We start from the raw sequence: 22,944 nt of genomic DNA on the forward strand, positions 1-22,944 counted from the left end.
AGTTATACTCACACGAAACATGGAACTCAGAACACAAGAACTCAGCAACACACAAGACATAGAACACATAAAGAACACGGACAATACACAGAAAATATGCTTTGTTCATGTCATGCCGGAATGTTCGGAAATACAACTTCTAAACAGAGCAATGAGGTGTGCATTCACATGCTTTGAACTGGTTGAGAACGCCAACTGGCTAATGTCTAAGTAGCTACGTCAACCATGAACAAAAAGCGCAGCCAACACGCTCTCATCCAAATTATAGTGTTAAAACCTTTTCTAACTAGGGGGCAGTATTTTCATTTTTGGATAAAAAAACGTTCCCGTTTTAAACAAGATATTTTGTCACGAAAAGATGCTCGACTATGCATATAATTGACAGCTTTGGATAGAAAACACTCTGACGTTTCCAAAACTGCAAAGATATTGTCTGTGATATTGTCTGTGAGTGCAACAGAACTGATGTTACAAGCGAAACCCAGATAAAAATCCAATCAGGAAGTGAAACCGCCTCATGCCAATGACTCCTTATATGGCTGTGAATGAGCTACGAATGAGCTTACGTTTTCTACGTATTCCCCAAGGTGACTACAGCATTGTGACGTCTTTTCACGCACTTATGTTGAAGAATAGACGTAAGGGACCACATTTAGCAAGTGGTCACATGATGTCTCCCGCAGAAAATCTTGCATAAAGTACTGAGGTAGACATTTTTCCTATCGCTTCTTATGAGAAACCAATTGTCTCGACGGATATATTATCGAATAGATATGTTAAAAACACCTTGAGGATTGATTCTAAACAACGTTTGCCATGTTTCTGTCATATTATGGAGCTAATTTGGAAGAAAGTTTGGCGTTGTAGTGACTGCATTTTCCGGTCGATTTCTCAGCCAAACCTGACGAACAAACGGGAGCTAATTCGCCTACAAAAATAATATTTTGGGAAAAAAGGAACATTTGCTATCTACCTGGGAGTCTCCTGAGTGAAAACATCCGAAGTTCTTCAAAGGTAAATTATTTAATTTGATTGCTTTTCATATTTTTGTGCAAATGTTGCCTGATGCTATTAGAGCCTAGTGTTGGATTCTGTGTTTTACATTATAGCCATTACCATATATGTGATTGAATATTATCTGCTGTTGGCTTGTGTGGATGTATGTATGTGTTATGCAACATAGCTGAGTTGAAACATTGTTAACAGTATCAGGGCCATGGGCCTTTCTCATGATGGAAAAATACAGAGTAGCATGAAGACAGGAACTGTTCAATGAGAGCAGAACAAGCGGTCTTTTGTTAGATAACAGGAGCCAGGTGCGAGATAACGGTATCGAGCATGAGCGCATGGATGTTCTTCACAGCAACAGTTACATCTATCAACAGAAGCGCCAAGAGGCTGAGCAATAGGCTGAGCAAGTTTAAACCATGCCCAGTCTCTACTGTGATAGGCCAACAGACGGGTTGGAACTGTCTATCACAGTATAAAGAATACTGTTTACATACATCTTGTCAGTTCTCTGTTCTGCCCTGCGTGGTATTACAGTGAGTCCGTATATACGAAAGTTGCACTTGCCATTTATTACTTAGCTAATAAAAAATACATAGTATAAAATCTGTGACTCATTGTTATATTTATCCTGATACCAGATTCGAATTTACACAACCCTAACACTAGCCATAGCATTATGCCATGATAAACTTACACAAATGCTTGTCTAGCGTTGGCTGTAAAGCATATTTTTAAAATCTGAGATGACAGTGTGATTAACAAAAGGCTAAGCTGTGTCTCAATATATTTCATTTGTGATTTTCATGAATAGGAACATTTTCTAGGAAGATTTATGTCCGCTGCGTTATGCTAATTCGTTTGAGACTACGTTACGCTCCCGCATGCGGGATGGGTAGTATCAAGAAAAATGTCCTTTCAGACCGATTTCTCCCAGAAAGGAAGCTCGTATTTCAGAGTTTCTAAAAGGTCATGAATGCAGCAATAGAACAGCAGTTTGACACCACTAGTTTAGAAGTGATATAAAAAAACGTTTTATTTTTCTGTTTGATCATCTTCTTTTACTCATTTTATACTCACCCGAAAGAGCGATCAAGATCAACTGTTAGCCCGATGTAATGGTTTTCAAGATGCTCTTTATTGATCTGAAAAAAAGAGCAATTAGCATTAGGGACCAGCTGTCTTGGAGTCCACATGGGCCAGCGTCCGTTTCAACACCTTGATTCAGTGTATTTCAGTGGTGTAAAAATGACCCAATTGTGATAATTGAGTAAAAGTAAAGATACCTTAATATAAAATGAAAGTCACCCAGTAAAATACTACTTAAGTAAAGGTCTAAAAGTATCTTTTTAAAAACACTTAAGGATCCAAAGTAAATGTCAAAATCCTTATATTAAGCAAATCTTTTCTATTTACGGATAGCCAGGGGCACACTCCAACACATCATTTACAAATCAAATCAAATCAAATTTATTTATATAGCCCTTCGTACATCAGCTGATATCTCAAAGTGCTGTACAGAAACCCAGCCTAAAACCAAATGAAGCCTTTGTGTTCCGTGAGGCCGTGAGTCCGCCAGATCAGAGGCAGAGGATTACCAGGGATGTTCTCTTGATTAGTGCGTGAATTGGACCATTTTCCTGTCCTGCTAAGCATTCAAAACATTACTTTTGGGTGTCAGGGAAAATGTGTGGAGTAAAAAGTACATAATTTATTTTAGGAATGTAGTGAAGGAAAAGTAAAAGTTGTCAAAAATATAAATAGTAAAGAACAGATACCCCAAAAAACGACTTAAGTAGTACTTTAAAGTATTTTTACCTAAGCACTATACACCACTTGTGTATATAGCTCTGCCAATGTGTTTGAAGGCAGGACTTTAGCGAAACTCTAGGTGTTTACCTTTTTCCACAGAAATGTATTTTCTGTTAGTCCGTTGATAACAACAAGGTCCCCATGCCTCTGCTGACAGTAGTGTCTGGCATTCTCCATGGCCAGCACTTCAGTATTAAAGTAATATTGAGAGCCTCCATACTCCAGCCAGCCATCCTCTGTCACATTATACTCTAGACAGGGTTAGAAAATAATATAAATTATGTGCAATTAAGTCCCCTCTGGAGACCGAGCAGATTAGTCCCCTCTAGAGACCAAGCAGATTAGTCCTCTCTAGAGACCAAGCAGTTTAGTCCTCTCTAGAGACCAAGCAGATTAGTCCTCTCTAGAATTTGTCTGCTCGGTCTCTAGTGGGGACTTGTCCGCTCGGTCTCTAGTGGGGACTTGTCCGCTCGGTCTCTAGTGGGGACTTGTCCGCTCGGTCTCTAGTGGGGACTTGTCCGCTCGGTCTCTAGTGGGGACTTGTCCGCTAGATGTTTCGAGGGGACTTGTCCGCTCGGTCTCTAGAGGGAACTTGTCCGCTCGGTGTCTAGTGGGGACTTGTCCGCTCGGTCTCTAGAGGGAACTTGTCCGCTCGGTCTCTAGAGGGGACTTGTCCGCTCGCTCGCTCTCTAGAGGGGACTTGTCCGCTCGCTCGCTCTCTAGAGGGGACTTGTCCGCTCGCTCGCTCTCTCGAGGGGACTTGTCCGCTCGCTCGCTCTCTCGAGGGGACTTGTCCGCTCGCTCGCTCTCTCGAGGGGACTTGTCCGCTCGCTCGCTCTCTCGAGGGGACTTGTCCGCTCGCTCTCTCGAGGGGACTTGTCTCTCGAGGGGACTTGTCCGCTCGCTCTCTCGAGGGGACTTGTCCGCTCGCTCTCTCGAGGGGACTTGTCCGCTCGGTCTCTCGAGGGGACTTGTCCGCTCGGTCTCTCGAGGGGACTTGTCCGCTCGGTCTCTAGAGGGGATTGTCCGCTCGGTCTCTAGAGGGGACTTGTCAGAGGCCTTTTGGACTGCGTTCCAAAGTTCACACTAGCATACCGCAATGCATCCTCAAAATATTTATACTTTTAATGTGGTGAGCTCATTCATTTATTCAATACTTTAAGAGTGATAGACAACTCATCAACACTTGCCAATATTTTCCAGGGAGTCCTGGGAGCTATGGGATGCGTACTGTCAAGGGGACTTACCAGGGATGGTGTTGGTGGGAGGAGGTAGTGGGGTCACTCCTGTAATGCCACAGAGAAAAGAGGAGGAGAATGTAGAAGACAGGAGGAGAGAGAAGACTGTGTTAGCTCACCAAGCTAAAGCCTTCTGGTCCCAGTAAGGTTACTAATCATGCACGTGAGGTCGACTAAAATACTTCCGTCCCACAGACAGAGGCGCTACATCCTGAATGTCTTCCTTTTATAGTGTTGCACTTTTGACCACAACCTCATGGGCGGCGCACCTAGTGGCCGGAGACTTTAATGCAGGGAAACAAATCAGTTTTACCTCATTTCTACCACATCCGATGCTCGTCGGATGTGGCAGGGCTTGCAAACTATTACGGACTACAAAGGGAAGCACAGCCGCGAGCTGCCCAGTGAGCCTACCAGACAAGCTAACTTACTTCTATGCATGCTTTGAGGCAAGCAACACTGAAGCATGCATGAGAGCACCAGCTGTTCTGGACGGCTGTGTGATCATGCTCTCCGTAGCCGATGTGAGAACAACCTTTTAAATAGGTCAACATTCACAAGGCCGCAGGGCCAGACGGATTACCAGGATGAAACATGTTTCAAGCAGATTACCATAGTGCCTGTGCCCAAGAACCCCAAGGTAACCTGCCTAAATGACGACCGACCCGCAGCACTCACATCTATAACCATGAAGTGCTTTGAAAGGCTGGTCATGGCTCACAACACCATTATCCCAGAAACACTAGACCCACTCCAATTTGCATACCGCCCCAACAGATCCACAGATGACGCAATTTCTATTTCACTCCACACTGCCCTTTCCCACGTGGACAGAAGGAACACCTACTTGAAAATGCTATTCATTGACTACAGCTCAGCGTTTAAAAAATTTTTTTTTTTTTACCTTTATTTAACTAGGCAAGTCAGTTAAGAACAAATTCTTATTTTCAATGACGGCCTAGGAACAGTGGGTTAACTGCCTGTTCAGGGGCAGAACGACAGATTTGTACCTTGTCAGCTCAGGGGTTTGAACTTGCAACCTTCCGGTTACTAGTCCAACGCTCTAACCACTAGGCTACGCTGCCGCCCCTAGTGTCCTCAAAGCTCATCACTAAGCTAAGGACCCTGGGACTATAAACACTCCCCTCTGCAACTGGATCCTGGACTTCCTGATGGGCCGCCCCCAGGTGGAAATGGTAGGTAACAACACATCTGCCATGTTGATCCTCAACACAGGGGCCTCTGAGGGGTGCGGGCTCAGTCCCCTCCTGTACTCCCTGTTCACCCGCGACTGCGTGGCCAAGCATGACTCCAACACCATCATTAAGTTTGCTGATGACACAACGGTGGTAGGCCTGATCACCGACAACGATGAGACAGCCTAAAGGGTGGAGGTCAGAGACCTTGCAGTGTGGTGCCAGGACAACAACCTCTCCCTCAATGTGATCAAGACAAAGGAGATGATCGTGGACTACAGGAAAAGGAGGGCCAAGCACGCCCCAATTCTCATCGACAGGACTGTAGTGGAGCAGGTTGAGAGCTTCAAGTTCCTTGGTGTCCACATCACCAACAAACTATCATGGTCCAAACACACCAAGACAGTCATGAAGAGGGCACGACAATGGCTAATCCCCTCAGTAGGCTGAAAAGGTGGATCCTCAGATCCTCAAAAAGTTCAACAGATGCATCACCATGAGCACTGGTTGCATCAACGCCTGGTATGGCAACTGAGATGCAGTGCCTTAGACCGCTGCACCACTCGGTAGCCCCATATAGCCTCGCTACTGTTATTTTATTGATGCTCTTTAATTATTTGTTATTTTTAGATTTTCTTTTTTTCTTTTTAAATTAAATGTTTTCTTTATTCATTTTGAGAGACTCATTACAGAGACATACATTACATTACCTTTAGGGATCTCACACAGCCAGTCGTTGTAGCCCTCACAGTTTACATCGTTCCAGGATCCCTCTTTATCCCAGTAAGAGTTCCTCATCTCAGCACAGGACTCCACGCCGTTGTAGTTGTTGGGTTCCCCCTCCATCCAGTGTTGGAAGGACAGCTGAGGACAAACACATTTGTAAGAGAAACTTTCCCATGAGGTAGACTTCTGATCAACAATACTTCAAACCTTGTACAGACAATCATGAATATTCCTTGAGGAAAAACATCAGCCAACATGGGAGGCAGCTCACTTGGAAGTGTTCAGGAACAACAGTATTATTAATAGTATTACTATTAGTAGTAGTAGTATTACTATTAGTAGTAGTAGTAGTATTACTATTAGGAGCAGTATTACTATTAGTAGCAGTATTACTATTAGTAGCAGTATTACTATTAGTAGTAGTAGCATTACTATTAGTAGTGGTTGTGGTATTACCATTAGTGGTGGTAGTAGTAGTATAACTATTAGTAGTAGTATGACTATTAGTAGTAGTAGTAGCAGTAGTACTATTAGTAGTAGTAGTAGTAGTAGTAGTAGTAGTAGTGTTACTATTAGTAGCAGTATTGCTATTAGTAGTAGTAGTAGTAGTAATATTGCCATTAGTAGTAGTATTACTATTAGTAGTAGTAGTATTACTATTAGTGGCAGTAGTAGTATTACTATTAGCAGAAGAAGTAGTAGTATTACTATTAGTAGTAGTATTACTATTAGTAGTAGTAGTATTAATACTATTGGTAGTAGTATTACCATTCGTAGCAGTATTAGTAGTATTATTAGTAGTAGTATTACTATTAGTAGTAGTAGTAGTATTACTATTAGTCCTAGTAGGATTACTATTAGTCGCAGTATTATGTTAGTAGCAGTAGTAGTAGTACGAGTAGTATTACCAGTAGTAGTAGAAGCAGTATTACTATTATTATTATAATTCAAATTTGTAGTAGTATTACTATTAATAGCAGTAGTATTACTATTAGTAGCAGTATTACTATTAATAGCAGTAGTATTACTATTAGTAGCAGTATTACTATTAGTAGTAGTAGTAGTAGTATTACTATTAGCAGTAGTATTATTATTAGTAGTACTAGCATTACTATTACTAGCAGTATTACTATTAGTAGTAGTATTACTATTAGTAGTAGTTGTCATAGTAGTAGTAGTATTAGTAGTATTAGTAGCAGTGGTAGTAGTAGTAGCCGTATCAATTGCAGTATTACTATTAGTAGCACTAGTAGTAGTATATCTATTATTAGTAGTAGTATTTCTATTAGGAGTAGTAGTAGTATTACTAATAGTAGCCGTAGTAGTAGTAGTATTACTTTTAGTTGTAGTAGTATTACTATTACTAGCAGTATTACTATTAGTAGTAGTATTACTATTAGTAGTAGTTGTCGTAGTAGTAGTAGTATTAGTAGCAGTGGTAGTAGTAGTAGTCGTATTAGTTGCAGTATTACTATTCGTAGCAGTAGTAGTAGTAGTAGTATATATATTAGTAGTAGTAGTAGTATTACTAATAGTAGCAGTAGTAGTAGTAGTATTACTTTTAGTTGTAGTAGTATTTCTATTAGTAGTAGTAGTAGTAGTAGTATTTATATTAGTAGTAGTAGTATTTATAATAGTAGTAGTATTTCTAGTAGTGGTATTAATTTTATTAGTAGTAGTAGTAGTAATACTATTAGTAGTAGTAGTACTATTACTATCAGTAGCAGTATTACTATTAGTAGAAGTAGTAGTAGTAGTAGTAGTAGTATTACTTTTTGTAGTAGTAGAAGTAGTATTGCAATGAATAGCAGTATTACTAATAGTAGTAGTAGTAGTAGTAATACAATTAGTAGCAGTAGTAGTATTACTATCAGTAGCAGTATTACTATTAGTAGAAGTAGTAGTAGTAGTAGTATTACTTTTTGTAGTAGTAGAAGTAGTATTGCAATTAATAGCAGTATTACTAATAGTAGTAGTAGTAGTAGTAGTAGTATTACTATTAGTAGTAGTAGTAGATTTACTATAAGTAGCAGTATTACTAACTCTGTTAGTAGTAGTAGTATATCTAATTATATTAGTAGTAATAGTATTACTATTGCCATTATAAATATAATTAGTAGTAGTAGTATTACTATTCTGAGCAGTAGTAGTAGTATTACCATTCTAAGTAGTAGTAGTGGTAGCATTACTATTAGTAGTAGAAGTAGTAGTATTACTATTAGTTGCAGTAGTAGTAGTATTACTATTAGTAGCAGTATTACTATTAGTAGCAGTATTACTATTAGTGGTAGTGCTAGTAGTATTACTAGTAGTAGTAGTAGTATTACTATTAGACACAGTAGTAGCAGTAGTATTACTACTAATATTATAATTAGTAGAATAATTACTATTAGTAGTAGAGGTAGAAGTATTACCATTAGTAGTAATAGTAATAGTATTACTAGTAGTAGTATTACTATTAGTATTATAATTAGTAGTAGTACTAGTATTAGTAGTAGTAGTAGTATTACTAGTAATATTATAGATTGTAGTATAATTACTATTAGTAGTAGTAGTAGCAGTATTACTATTATTAGTAGTGGTAGTATTACTAGTAGTAGTAGCAGTAGTATTACTATTATTACTATTAGTATTACTATTAGTAGTATTATATATAATTAGTAGTAGTACTAGTATTAGTAGTAGTATTACTATTGGTAGTAGTTGTAGTATTTCTGTTAGTAGTAGTAGTAGTATTACTATTATTATTTATATTTTAGAAGTAGTAGTAGTAATAGTAGTATTACTATTAGTAGTAGTAGTTGTAGTAGTATTACTACTAGTATTATAATTAGTGGTAGTAGTAGTAGTAGTAGTAATATTACTATTAGTATTATAAGTAGTAGTAGTAGTATTACTATTAGTAGTAGTATTAGTAGTGGTATTACTATTAGTAGCAGTAGTTGTAGTAGTAGTAGTATTACTACTAGTATTATAATTAGTAGTAGTAGTAGCAGTATTACTATTATTAGTAGTGGTAGTATTACTAGTAGTAGTAGCAGTAGTATTACTATTATTACTATTAGTATTACTATTAGTAGTATTATATATAATTAGTAGTAGTACTAGTATTAGTAGTAGTATTACTATTGGTAGTAGTTGTAGTATTTCTGTTAGTAGTAGTAGTAGTATTACTATTATTATTTATATTTTAGAAGTAGTAGTAGTAATAGTAGTATTACTATTAGTAGTAGTAGTTGTAGTAGTATTACTACTAGTATTATAATTAGTGGTAGTAGTAGTAGTAGTAGTAATATTACTATTAGTATTATAAGTAGTAGTAGTAGTAGTATTACTATTAGTAGTAGTATTAGTAGTGGTATTACTATTAGTAGCAGTAGTTGTAGTAGTAGTAGTATTACTACTAGTATTATAATTAGTAGTAGTAGTAGTAGTAGTAGTAGTAGTAATATTACTATTAGTATTATAAGTAGTAGTATTACTATTAGTAGTAGTAGTAGTAGTAGTAGTATTACTATTAGTAATAGTATTAGTAGTGGTATTACTATTAGTAGCAGTAGTTGTAGTAGTAGTATTACTATTAGTAGTAGTATTAGTAGTGGTATTACTATTAGTAGCAGTAGTTGTAGTAGTAGTAGTATTACTACTAGTATTATAATTAGTAGTAGTAGTAGTAGTAGTAGTAGTAGTAGTAGTAATATTACTATTAGTATTATAAGTAGTAGTATTACTATTAGTAGTAGTAGTAGTAGTAGTAGTATTACTATTAGTAATAGTATTAGTAGTGGTATTACTATTAGTAGCAGTAGTTGTAGTAGTAGTATTACTATTAGTTGTAGTAGTAGTAGTAGTAGTATTACTAGTAGTAGTAGTATTAGTAGTGGTATTACTATTAGTATTATAATTAGTAGTAGTATTTGTATTATTATGTGAACATAACTCACTGGTGACCCATCAGTCCAGGCGTAGCCAGCGTTGGGATCCTGAGCACTCAGACCGATCCAGGAAGTCCAACCATGGCTAATGTATACAAAACAATACTATATTATCACCATGGTTACGGTATCCAGAACAATACTACATTATCATATATTATCCAGCAAATAGCTGGAGGCAGGTCTTTCTCCTATAGAGCTCAATTTTTATGGAATGGTCTGCCTACCCATGTAAGAGACGCAAACTCGGTCTCAACCTTTATGTCTTTACTGAAGACTCATCTCTTCAGTGGGTCATATGATCAAATCAAATCAAATCAAATTGTATTTGTCACATACACATGGTTAGCAGATGTTAATGCGAGTGTAGCGAAATGCTTGTGCTTCTAGTTCCGACAATGCAGTAATAACGAGCAAGTAATCTAACTAACAATTCCAAAAAAAACTACTGTCATACACAGTGTAAGGGGATAAAGAATATGTACATAAGGATATATGAATGAGTGATGGTACAGAGCAGCATAGGCAAGATACAGTAGATGATATCGAGTACAGTATATACATATGAGATAAGTATGTAAACCAAGTGGCATAGTTAAAGTGGCTAGTGATACATGTATTACATAAGGATGCAGTCGATGATATAGAGTACAGTATCAACGTATGCATATGAGATGAACAATGTAGGGTAAGTAACATTATATAAGGTAGCATTGTTTAAAGTGGCTAGTGATATATTTACATCATTTCCCATCGATTCCCATGATTAAAGTGGCTGGAGTAGAGTCAGTGTCATTGACAGTGTGTTGGCAGTAGCCACTCAATGTTAGTGGTGGCTGTTTAACAGTCTGATGGCCTTGAGATAGAAGCTGTTTTTCAGTCTCTCGGTCCCAGCTTTGATGCACCTGTACTGGCCTCGCCTTCTGGATGGCAGCGGGGTGAACAGGCAGTGGCTCGGGTGGTTGATGTCCTTGATGATCTTTATGGCCTTCCTGTAGCATCGGGTGGTGTAGGTGTCCTGGAGGGCAGGTAGTTTGCCCCCGGTGATGCGTTGTGCAGACCTCACTACCCTCTGGAGAGCCTTACGGTTGAGGGCGGTGCAGTTGCCATACCAGGCGGTGATACAGCCCGCCAGGATGCTCTCGATTGTGCATCTGTAGAAGTTTGTGAGTGCTTTTGGTGACAAGCCGAATTTCTTCAGCCTCCTGAGGTTGAAGAGGCGCTGCTGCGCCTTCCTCACGATGCTGTCTGTGTGAGTGGACCAATTCAGTTTGTCTGTGATGTGTATGCCGAGGAACTTAAAACTTGCTACCCTCTCCACTACTGTTCCATCGATGTGGATGGGGGTGTTCCCTCTGCTGTTTCCTGAAGTCCACAATCATCTCCTTAGTTTTGTTGACGTTGAGTGTGAGGTTATTTTCCTGACACCACACTCCGAGGGCCCTCACCTCCTCCCTGTAGGCCGTCTCGTCGTTGTTGGTAATCAAGCCTACCACTGTTGTGTCGTCCGCAAACTTGATGATTGAGTTGGAGGCGTGCATGGCCACGCAGTCGTGGGTGAACAGGGAGTACAGGAGAGGGCTCAGAACGCACCCTTGTGGGGCCCCAGTGTTGAGGATCAGCGGGGAGGAGATGTTGTTGCCTACCCTCACCACCTGGGGGCGGCCCGTCAGGAAGTCCAGTACCCAGTTGCACAGGGCGGGGTCGAGACCCAGGGTCTCGAGCTTGATGACGAGCTTGGAGGGTACTATGGTGTTGAATGCCGAGCTGTAGTCGATGAACAGCATTCTCACATAGGTATTCCTCTTGTCCAGATGGGTTAGGGCAGTGTGCAGTGTGGTTGAGATTGCATCGTCTGTGGACCTATTTGGGCGGTAAGCAAATTGGAGTGGGTCAAGGGTGTCAGGTAGGGTGGAGGTGATATGGTCCTTGACTAGTCTCTCAAAGCACTTCATGATGACGGATGTGAGTGCTACGGGCGGTAGTCGTTTAGCTCAGTTACCTTAGCTTTCTTGGGAACAGGAACAATGGTGGCCCTCTTGAAGCATGTGGGAACAGCAGACTGGTATAGGGATTGATTGAATATGTCCGTAAACACACCGGCCAGCTGGTCTGCGCATGCTCTGAGGGCGCGGCTGGGGATGCCGTCTGGGCCTGCAGCCTTGCGAGGGTTAACACGTTTAAATGTCTTACTCACTTCGGCTGCAGTGAAGGAGAGACCGCATGTTTCCGTTGCAGGCCGTGTCAGTGGCACTGTATTGTCCTCAAAGCGGGCAAAAAAGTAATTTAGTCTGCCGGCCAGGCAGAGACAGCAAGGGCGGTGATTGGGTGTAGTCTGGCCCAGGAGTGTGAAGGTGAACGGAAAGGCTCTGGAGCAACGAACCGCCCTTGCTGTCTCTGCCTGGCCGGTTCCCCTCTTTCCACTGGGATTCTCTGCCTCTAACCCTATTACAGGGGCTGAGTCACTGGCTTACTGGGGCTCTTTCATACCATCCCTAGGAGGGGTGCGTCACTTGAGTGGGTTGAGTCACTGATGTGATCTTCCTGTCTGGGTTGGCACCCCCCCTTGGGTTGTGCCGTGGCGGAGATCTTTGTGGGCTATACTCGGCCTTGTCTCAGGATGGTAAGTTGGTCGTTAAAGATATCCCTCTAGTAGTGTGGGGGCTGTGCTTTGGCAAAGTGGGTGGGGTTTTTATCCTTCCTGTTTGGCCCTGTCCGGGGGTATCATCGGATGGGGCCACAGTGTCTCCTGACCACTCCTGTCTCAGCCTCCAGTATTTATACTGTAGTAGTTTATGTGTCGGGGGGCTAGGGTCAGTTTGTTATATCTGGAGTACTTCTCCTGTCCTATTTGGTGTCCTGTGTGAATTTAAGTATGCTCTCTCTAATTCTCTCTTTCTCTCTTTCTTTCTCTCTCTCGGAGGACCTGAGCCCTAGGACCATGCCTCAGGACTACCTGGCATGATGACTCCTTGCTGTCCCCAGTCCACCTGGCCGTGCTGCTGCTCCAGTTTCAACTGTTCTGCCTACGGCAATGGAATCCTGACCTGTTCACCGAATGTGCTACCTGTCCCAGACCTATTATTTGACCATGCTGGTCATTTATGAACATTTGAACATCTTGGCCATGTTCTGTTATAATCTCCATCCGGCACAGCCAGAAGAGGACTGGCCACCCCTCATAGCCTGGTTCCTCTCTAGGTTTCTTCCTAGGTTCTGGCCTTTCTAAGGAGTTTTTCCTAGCCAACGTGCTTCTACACCTGCATTGCTTGCTGTTTGGGGGTTTTAGGCTGGGTTTCTGTTCAGCACTTAGAGATATCAGCTGATGTAAGAAGGGCTTTATAAATCAATTTGATTTGGCTACAGTATCCAAAACAATAATATATTATCACCATGGTTACGGTATCCAGAACAATACTATATTATCACCATGGCTACAGTAGCCAAAACAATAATATGTGATCACCATGGTTACGGTATCCAGAACAATACTATATTATTACCATGGCTACGGTATCCAAAACATTACTATATTATCACCATGGCTACGGTACCCAGAACAATACTATATTATCACCATGGCAGGGAATACAACCTGGAAGAAGGTGGAAATAGAACTGTCACATACTGCAACAAACATGTTATTAATCCTTTATAGGAAACAAACATGTTACTAAACCTTTATAGGAAACAAACATGTTATTAATCCTTTATAGGAAACAAACATGTTACTAAACCTTTATAGGAAACAAACATGTTATTAAACCTGTATATGTTGACTCTTTGGATCCTAGAATAAGACCTGTAGAAGATTATTGGGGGCTGGAGCCGTTGCTAACCGATAAAGGTGTGAGTTGGAATATCTGAGTGAGGTTGAAGAACTTACACATGATGCATAGACTGGAGGTCCGTAGAACTGTGGATGCTGAGTAGGTCTCCTCCAATCACCCTGCAGAAGTCCCGAGCCTCAAACCAGGTCTTCTCATCTTCGCGAGGCCCTGTAAAGAACTGGACCAGACAAACAACCTATTCAGTGCATTACTTACCAGAGCACTATGGGTAGTGCACTACTTTTGACCAGAGGCCTATGGGGTAGTGCACTACTTTAGACCAGAGCCCTATGGGTAGTGAACTACTATTGACTAGAGTCCCATGGACACTACACAGGGAAGAGACTGTCATTTAATACACAGACTGTCTCTGGATCATGATCTGTTACCGTTAGGAAGAGATCCTAATATTACAGACTGTCTCTGGATCATGATCTGTTACCGTTAGGAAGAGATCCTTATATTACAGACTGTCTCTGGATCATGATCTGTTACCGTTAGGAAGAGATCCTTATATTACAGACTGTCTCTGGATCATGATCTGTTACTGTTAGGAAGAGATCCTGATATTACAGACTGTCTCTGGATCATGATCTGTTACCGTTAGGAAAAGATCCTTATATTACAGACTGTCTCTGGATCATGATCTGTTACCGTTAGGAAGAGATCCTTAAATTACAGACTGTCTCTGGATCATGATCTGTTACTGTTAGGAAGAGATCCTGATATTACAGACTGTCTCTGGATCATGATCTGTTACCGTTAGGAAGAGATCCTTAAATTACAGACTGTCTCTGGATCATGATCTGTTACCGTTAGGAAGAGATCCTGAAGTAACGACAAACCAGGTCATTGTCCTAAATGACCTATAACCTCTGTAGATCAGGTGGTAGGACATGGTGCTTGCAAGACCAGGATAGTGGGTTTGATTCCCGAGACCACCCAGCCTGTAAAATGTATGCATGTATGACTGGATCAAAGTGTCTCCATGTCAGGTATTATTATGTTGCTATATTGTAGAACCTGGCTGTATAGATGTCAACTGAGGAGGAACAACATTCAAACTTCTTCGGGATCGGTGTCCCTTCCACGGGACGGTTGAGCTAACGTAGGCTAATGCGATTAGCATGAGGTTGTTAGTAACAAGAACATTTCCCAGGATATAGACATATCTGATATTGGCAGAAAGCTTAAATTCTTGTTAATCATCAAACTGCACTGTCCAATTTACAGTAGCTATTACAGTGAAAGAATACCATGCTATTGTTGTTTGAGGAGAGTGCACAATTTTCAACAAAAAAGTTATTAATAAACAAATTAGGCACATTAGGGCAGTCTTGAATTTTGAACAGAAATGCAATGGTTCATTGGATCAGTGTAAAACTATGGAATACACTGATGCCATCTAGTGGCTAAAATCTAAATTGTACCTGGGTTGGAATAATAAATGATGGTCATTTCAAAGATGATGGTACAAAACAAAGACAAAAGAACGGTTGGTTGTTCTATTATCTTCTACCAGATCCATTGTGTTATATTCTCCTACATTCCTTTCACATTTCCATAAACCTGAAAGTGTTTCCTTTCAAATGGTACCAAGAATAAGCATATCCTTGCTTCAGGGCCTGAGCAACAGGAAGTTAGACTTGGGTATGTCATTGTAGGAGAAAATAGAAAAAAGGGGGCTAATCCTTAAGCGGTTTTAACTCCTCTAGAGGTTGTTACTACACTCATAATACATTATAGTTTCATTCTAAGTTATGTCTACCTTGAAGCAGTAGTTCCGAGACACCACAGGAAACCAGCCCTCATGGCAACTGGGAGGGACAGGTGTGATTGGTTCTGGTGTGGGCCCCGCTCCTTCTGCCAGATGTTTACAGATATACTTCGCCTGATTGGTGCAGCTCAGCACATCCCATAATCCAGCTAGAGTCCCTGTTGTCATGGCCACACAACCCTGTCGACTGCCTGAGGTCAAAGTTGACGCAAAGAGAGAACACAAATACAGAGCAACATTCAGGTTCACAGGTAAGAGCACCTATTACCATGTTCAATGATATTCAGTTATTTAGAACTGAAGTATGAGACTTCTACTAAAGAACTATAGTGAGACTCCTACTAAATAACTGTAGTGAGACTCCTACTATATAACTGTAGTGAGACTCCTAATATAGAACTGTAGTGAGACTCCTACTATAGAACTGTAATGAGACTCCTGCTATAGAACTGTAGTGAGACTCCTGCTATGGAGCTGTAGTCAGACTCCTACTATAGAACTGTAGTGAGACTCCTACTAAAGAACTATAGTGAGACTCCTGCTAAAGAACTGTAGTGAGACTCCTACTATAGAACTGTAGTGAGACTCCTACTATAGAACTGTAGTGAGACTCCTGCTATAGAACTGTAGTGAGACTCCTACTATAGAACTGTAGTCAGACTCCTACTATATAACTGTAGTGAGACTCCTACTAAAGAACTGTAGTGAGACTCCTACTAAAGAACTGTAGTCAGACTCCTGCTATAGAACTGTAGTGAGACTCCTGGCATCTGTCACTACAATATATAGTATTATTATATATCTCTGAGGTTGTCCTATACCTGTCATCTGTCACTACAATATATAGTATTATTATATATCTCTGAGGTTGTCCTATACCTGGCATCTGTCACTATAATATATAGTATTATTATACATCTCTGAGGTTGTCCTTTACCTGGCATCTGTCACTACAATATATAGTATTATTATATATCTCTGAGGTTGTCCTATACCTGGCATCTGTCACTACAATATATAGTATTATTATATATCTCTGAGGTTGTCCTATACCTGGCATCTGTCACTACAATATATAGTATTATTATACATCTCTGAGGTTGTCCTAGCCTGGCATCTGTCACTCTGGTATATAGTATTATTATATATCTCTGAGGTTGTCCTATACCTGGCATCTGTCACTAAGCATTATATAGTATTATTATATATCTCTGAGGTTATCCTTATCTACCTGGCATCTGTCACTACAATATCATATTCCATTATTATACATCTCTGAGGTTGATCCTTATACCTGGCATCTGTCACTACAATATATAGTATTATTATATATCTCTGAGGTTGTCCTATACCTGGCATCTGTCACCCTGGACAATTATAGTAACATTATATTATCTCTGATTGTCCTATACCTGGCATCTGTCACTACAATATATATATTATTATATATCTCTGAGGTTGTCCTATACCTGGCATCTGTCACTACAATATATAGTATTATTATATATCTCGAGGTTGTCCTATACCTGGCATCTGTCACTACAATATATGGACATTATTATAAAACTCTGAGGTTGTCCTTTACCTGGCATCTGTGAGACATTATCAGTGGGTTATCCACCCTGACCCTGTTGCTTTCATTAGCTGAAGATTATCGATGTGGTTCTGGTTGGAGAGTCCGATCCAGAAGTGTTGCTCTGGCCTGGACCCAACCAGGCTGATCAGGAAAGCATTATCCAACCTGGGCACATTATTATGAAAACATTATCATTATAACATTATCTGCCCTGGACACATTATTAATTAAAACATTAGAATTATAACATTATCCACCCTGGACACATTATTATGAGACATTATCATTATAACATTATCTACCCTGGACACATTATTGTGAAAACATTATCATTCTGACATTATCCACCGTGGACACATTATTATGAGGTATTGTCATTCTGACATTATCCAACCTGGACACATTATTATGAAAACATTATCATTATAACATTATCCACCCTGTACACATTATTTTGAGACTTTATCATTGTAGCATTATCATGGAACATTATCATGGCATGTGATTATAGATCATTATCATGGATCATTATCCACAATGGACACATTATCATTATAACAATATTGAAACATTATGGTTAAAAGTATATTTTACTCAAAAACTCTATTTTAGCATTTGGTCCTTTAGTCCACTGTTAATACAATGCCCTAAAATGGTGTCAGCAGCCGAGGGTTCAAGATGGAGCACTTTCAGTATAGAGCAAATAAGATATACATTATAATGGAACTTGGTCCACCCTGAACTCATTATCATTAGACAATGTATTATCTACCCACATTTTGGATATAGAGAAGTATATCCCGGTTTCGTTCTTACCTGCTAGAAACATCTGCCAGATATGACTGTGAGCCCTTGCATGTCTTTTTGGCCTCATCAAAGGTCTTGATCTCTGGTCCCACGAAGTAGCAGAAGGAGCCGTGCCTGGTCCAATGCTTCAGAGAGGCAAACAGGGTCAGAAACAGCTGTTAGGCTGTTGAGCTGGTCTTGGTGTAAGGCTGGTCATGTATCACATCAACACCATTATACCAGAAATCCTGTTGTATTCAGCGAACGTGACAAATTACATTTGATTAGATTTTTGATGTAAATGTTGATTATCTACCTGCCCAGGGACTACACAACTAGCTAGCTGACTAAATCTTGCACATTTACAGAATGTTTTTTTTCTACTTTATTCAGACAGTTGGAAACAGAGGTGGAGAAGTGGGAGTGACATCAGGAAGGCTTGAATCGAGGCTTGAACCTCACTCTCCGGTGGGGAGAGCTATATATGTGGCTGTTCCTGAGAACAGACACTATAGAGCATGAGCTCTGCTCTCCCTGGCTGACCTCTGCTCTCCCTGGCTGACCTCTGCTCTCCCTGGCTGACCTCTGCTCTCCCTGGCTGACCTCTGACCTCTGCTCTGCTCTATAGCGCTGACCTCTGCTCTATAGCGCTGACCTCTGCTCTGACCTATAGCGCTGACCTCTGCTCTATAGCGCTGACCTCTGCTCTATAGCGCTGACCTCTGCTCTATAGCGCTGACCTCTGCTCTATAGCGCTGACCTCTGCTCTATAGCGCTGACCTCTGCTCTCCCTGGCTGTCCACTCACCGATTTGCAGCCTGGGTTAGTGTCCACCTGGTCCCCTGGGGGTTGGGAGGTAGATTTCTTCATACAGATGAAGCCACGCTGGTTGTCACACACCTGAGTAGCCCACCTGCCTTGCTGCAAGACAGACACAGTCACACAGGACATCATCAAGGAGGGAGAGGGTTGGTGTGGTTGTAAATAGGTGTTAGGGTCAGGGGGTGTTAGGGTTAGGGGGTGTCGAGGGGGGATGATGGTACCATACCTCTCCTCTGACCAGGACACAGTTGCCCTCCATTGGCATGGCTTCCTCCCACCTGGTGAAGGTGACAGGGGATTGGTCGCTCCACTCAAACAGTAGTGGCATCTTGACATCATTCATCCCGATCCACAGCTCGTCAGCGGCCGCTGGGACAGAGGAAAGTAGGAGAGGAGGAGAGGAGGGGAGGAGGAGAGGAGGGAAAGGGGAGAGTTGGAGTTAGCCTTTTCACTGACTTTCTAACGTGTGAGCGTATCTGTGTTTCACTGACCATATCCCAGCTGTGACATCACAAAGCTGTGCTGCTCAATGTTGTGGATGCTGGCCAGGTCGCCTCCGTCCTTCCGACATTCCGTCTGAGCCTCTGTCCAGGTCTTCTTGGTACGCTGGAGGAGGTAGCACCTGGCAGCGTAGGGAATCCACGGACTGGAGCAGTAACCTGTCACTTCTGTGGATCACAAATCCAGGGAAACACATTGTAGAACACAAGAAATACACCGCCCATAATAAACAATATAATACAAAAATGAAATGGAATAGACTGGACTGGACTGAAATGAACTGGACTAGACTGGACTGAAATTAACTGGAGTAGACTGGACTAGACTGGACTGGACTAGACTGGACTAGACTAGACTGGACTGGATGAGACTGGACTGAAATGAACTGGAGGAGACTGGACTGAAATGAACTGGACTGGACTGAAATGAACTGGAGTAGACTGGACTAGACTGGACTGGACTAGACTGGACTAGACTGGACTGAAATGAACTGGAGTAGACTGGACTGGACTGAAATGAACTGGAGTAGACTGGACTAGACTGGACTGGACTGAAATGAACTGGAGTAGACTGGACTAGACTGGACTGGACTGAAATGAACTGGACTAGACTGGACTGGACTAGACTGGAGTAGACTGGACTAGACTGGACTGGACTAGACTGGACTGGACTAGATGAGACTGGACTAGACTGGACTGGACTAGACTGGACTAGACTGGACTGGATGAGACTGGACTGAAATGAACTGGACTAGACTGGACTGAAATTATCTGGAATAGACTGGACTGGAAGAGACTGGACTAGACTGGACTGGACGAGACTGGACTGAAATGAACTGGACTAGACTGGACTGGACTAGACTGGACTGAAATGAACTGGACTAGACTGAACTGAAATGAACTGGAGTAGACTGGACTAGACTGGACTGGACTAGACTGGACTAGACTGGACTGAAATGAACTGGAGTAGACTGGACTAGACTGGACTGGACTGAAATGAACTGGAGTAGACTGGACTAGACTGGACTGGACTAGACTGGACTGGACTGAAATGAACTGGAGTAGACTGGACTAGACTGGACTAGACTGGACTGAAATTATCTGGACTAGACTGGACTGGACTAGATGAGACTGGACTAGACTGGACTGGACTAGACTGGACTGGACTGGATGAGACTGGACTGAAATGAACTGGACTAGACTGGACTGAAATTATCTGGAATAGACTGGACTGGAAGAGACTGGACTAGACTGGACTAGACTGGACTGAAATTATCTGGACTAGACTGGACTGAAATGAACTGGACTAGACTGAACTGAAATGAACCAAAATGGACTGAGCGTAATAAAAACAAACTGTACAAGATTGAAATGGACTAGACTAGACTGGACTGAAATGAACTGGACTAGACTGAAATGAACTGGACTAGACTGAACAAACTGTTCAAGATTGAAATGGACGAGACTAGACTGGACTGAAATGAACTGGACTAGACTGGACTGAACAAACTGTTCAAGATTGAAATGGACTAGACTAGACTGGACTAAAATGGACTGGACTGGATTTAATTGAGCAGAGTAGAACAAAGTTGGATCTGGGTGAATGGGGCTTTTAGGGAGGTCTTTCTGACAGACCTACCTGGGTGAATGGGGGGTGTAGGTGGGTCTTTCTGACAGACCTACCTGGGTGAACGGGGGTGTAGGTGGGTCTTTCTGACAGACCTACCTGGGTGAACGGGGGATGTAGGTGGGTCTTTCTGACCGACCTACCTGGGTGAACGGGGGGTGTAGGTGGGTCTTTCTGACAGACCTACCTGGGTGAACGGGGGATGTAGGTGGGTCTTTCTGACAGACCTACCTGGGAGAACAGGGGATGTAGCTGGGTCTTTCTGACAGACGTAGCTATGTTTCTTGGAGCACAGGGAGCTCTGCCAGTAAGACTGCTGACCTGGGTCGACTAGTCCACAGATATGACCAGGATCAGAGAGAGGATGACCTACACACAAACAACAACAACAACTATATCACTACAACTGAAGACTAACAACAACATCTATATCACTACAACTGAAGACTAACATCTATATCACTACAACTGTAGACTAACAACAACATCTATATCACTACAACTGAAGACTAACATCTATATCACTACAACTGAAGACTAACATCTATATCACTACAACTGAAGACTAACATCTATATCACTACAACTGTAGACTAACAACTATATCACTACAACTGAAGACTAACATCTATATCACTACAACTGAAGACTAACATCTATATCACTAGAACTGAAGACTAACAACAACATCTATATCACTACAACTGAAGACTAACATCTATATCACTACAACTGTAGACTAACAACTATATCACTACAACTGAAGACTAACATCTATATCACTACAACTGTAGACTAACAACTATATCACTACAACTGAAGACTAACATCTATATCACTACAACTGAAGACTAACATCTATATCACTACAACTGTAGACTAACAACTATATCACTACAACTGAAGACTAACATCTATATCACTACAACTGTAGACTAACAACTATATCACTACAACTGAAGACTAAAATCTATATCACTACAACTGTAGACTAACAAATATATCACTAGATCTGAAGACTAACATCTATATCACTACAACTGAAGACTAACATCTATATCACTACAAATTAAGACTAACATCTATATCACTACAACTGAAGACTAACAGTCTAACTGACCCTGGTCCTTTTCCCCTCTATAGTGTAACTAACAGACCCTGGTCCTTTTCCCCTCTATAGTGTAACTAACTGACCCTGGTCCTTTTCCCCTCTATAGTGTAACTAACAGACCCTGGTCCTTTTCCCCTATATTGTGTAACTAACTGACCCTGGTCCTTTTTCCCCTCTATAGTGTAACTGACCCTGGTCCTTTTCCCCTCTATATTGTAACTGACCCTGGTCCTTTTCCCCTCTATAGTGTAACTGACCCTGGTCCTTTTCCCTCTATAGTGTAACTAACTGACCCTGGTCCTTTTCCCCTCTATCGTGTAACTAACTGACCCTGGTCCTTTTCCCCTATATAGTGTAACTGACCCTGGTCCTTTTGTCCCTATATAGTGTAACTGACCCTGGTCCTTTTCCCCTCTATAGTGTAACTAACTGACCCTGGTCCTTTTCCCCTCTATAGTGTAACTGACCCTGGTCCTTTTCCCTCTATAGTGTAACTAACTGACCCTGGTCCTTTTCCCCTCTATAGTGTAACTGACCCTGGTCCTTTTCCCCTCTATAGTGTAACTAACTGACCCTGGTCCTTTTCCCCTCTATAGTGTAACTGACCCTGGTTCTTTTCCCCTCTATAGTGTAACTGACCCTGGTCCTTTTCCCTCTATAGTGTAACTAACTGACCCTGGTCCTTTTCCCCTCTATAGTGTAACTGACCCTGGTCCTTTTCCCCATCTATAGTGTAACTGACCCTGGTCCTTTTCCCCATCTATAGTGTAACTGACCCTGGTCCTTTTCCCCTATATAGTGTAACTAACTGACCCTGGTCCTTTTCCCCTCTATAGTGTAACTAACTGACCCTGGTCCTTTTCCCCTCTATAGTGTAACTGACCCTGGTCCTTTTCCCTCTATAGTGTAACTAACTGACCCTGGTCCTTTTCCCTCTATAGTGTAACTGACCCCTGGTCCTTTTCCCCATCTATAGTGTAACTAACTGACCCTGGTCCTT

At 41.4% G+C, this 22,944-nt stretch overlaps 1 pseudogene; it reads right to left on the reverse strand.

Annotated features, from left to right (window-relative positions):
• LOC112240723 overlaps window positions 1-22,944 on the reverse strand; it is a 58,028-nt pseudogene that overhangs the window by 23,949 nt on the left and 11,135 nt on the right.

This window comes from Oncorhynchus tshawytscha, linkage group LG28 (genome assembly GCF_018296145.1).
Source record: "Oncorhynchus tshawytscha isolate Ot180627B linkage group LG28, Otsh_v2.0, whole genome shotgun sequence".
In the NCBI taxonomy this organism is placed as follows: Eukaryota; Metazoa; Chordata; class Actinopteri; order Salmoniformes; family Salmonidae; genus Oncorhynchus; species Oncorhynchus tshawytscha.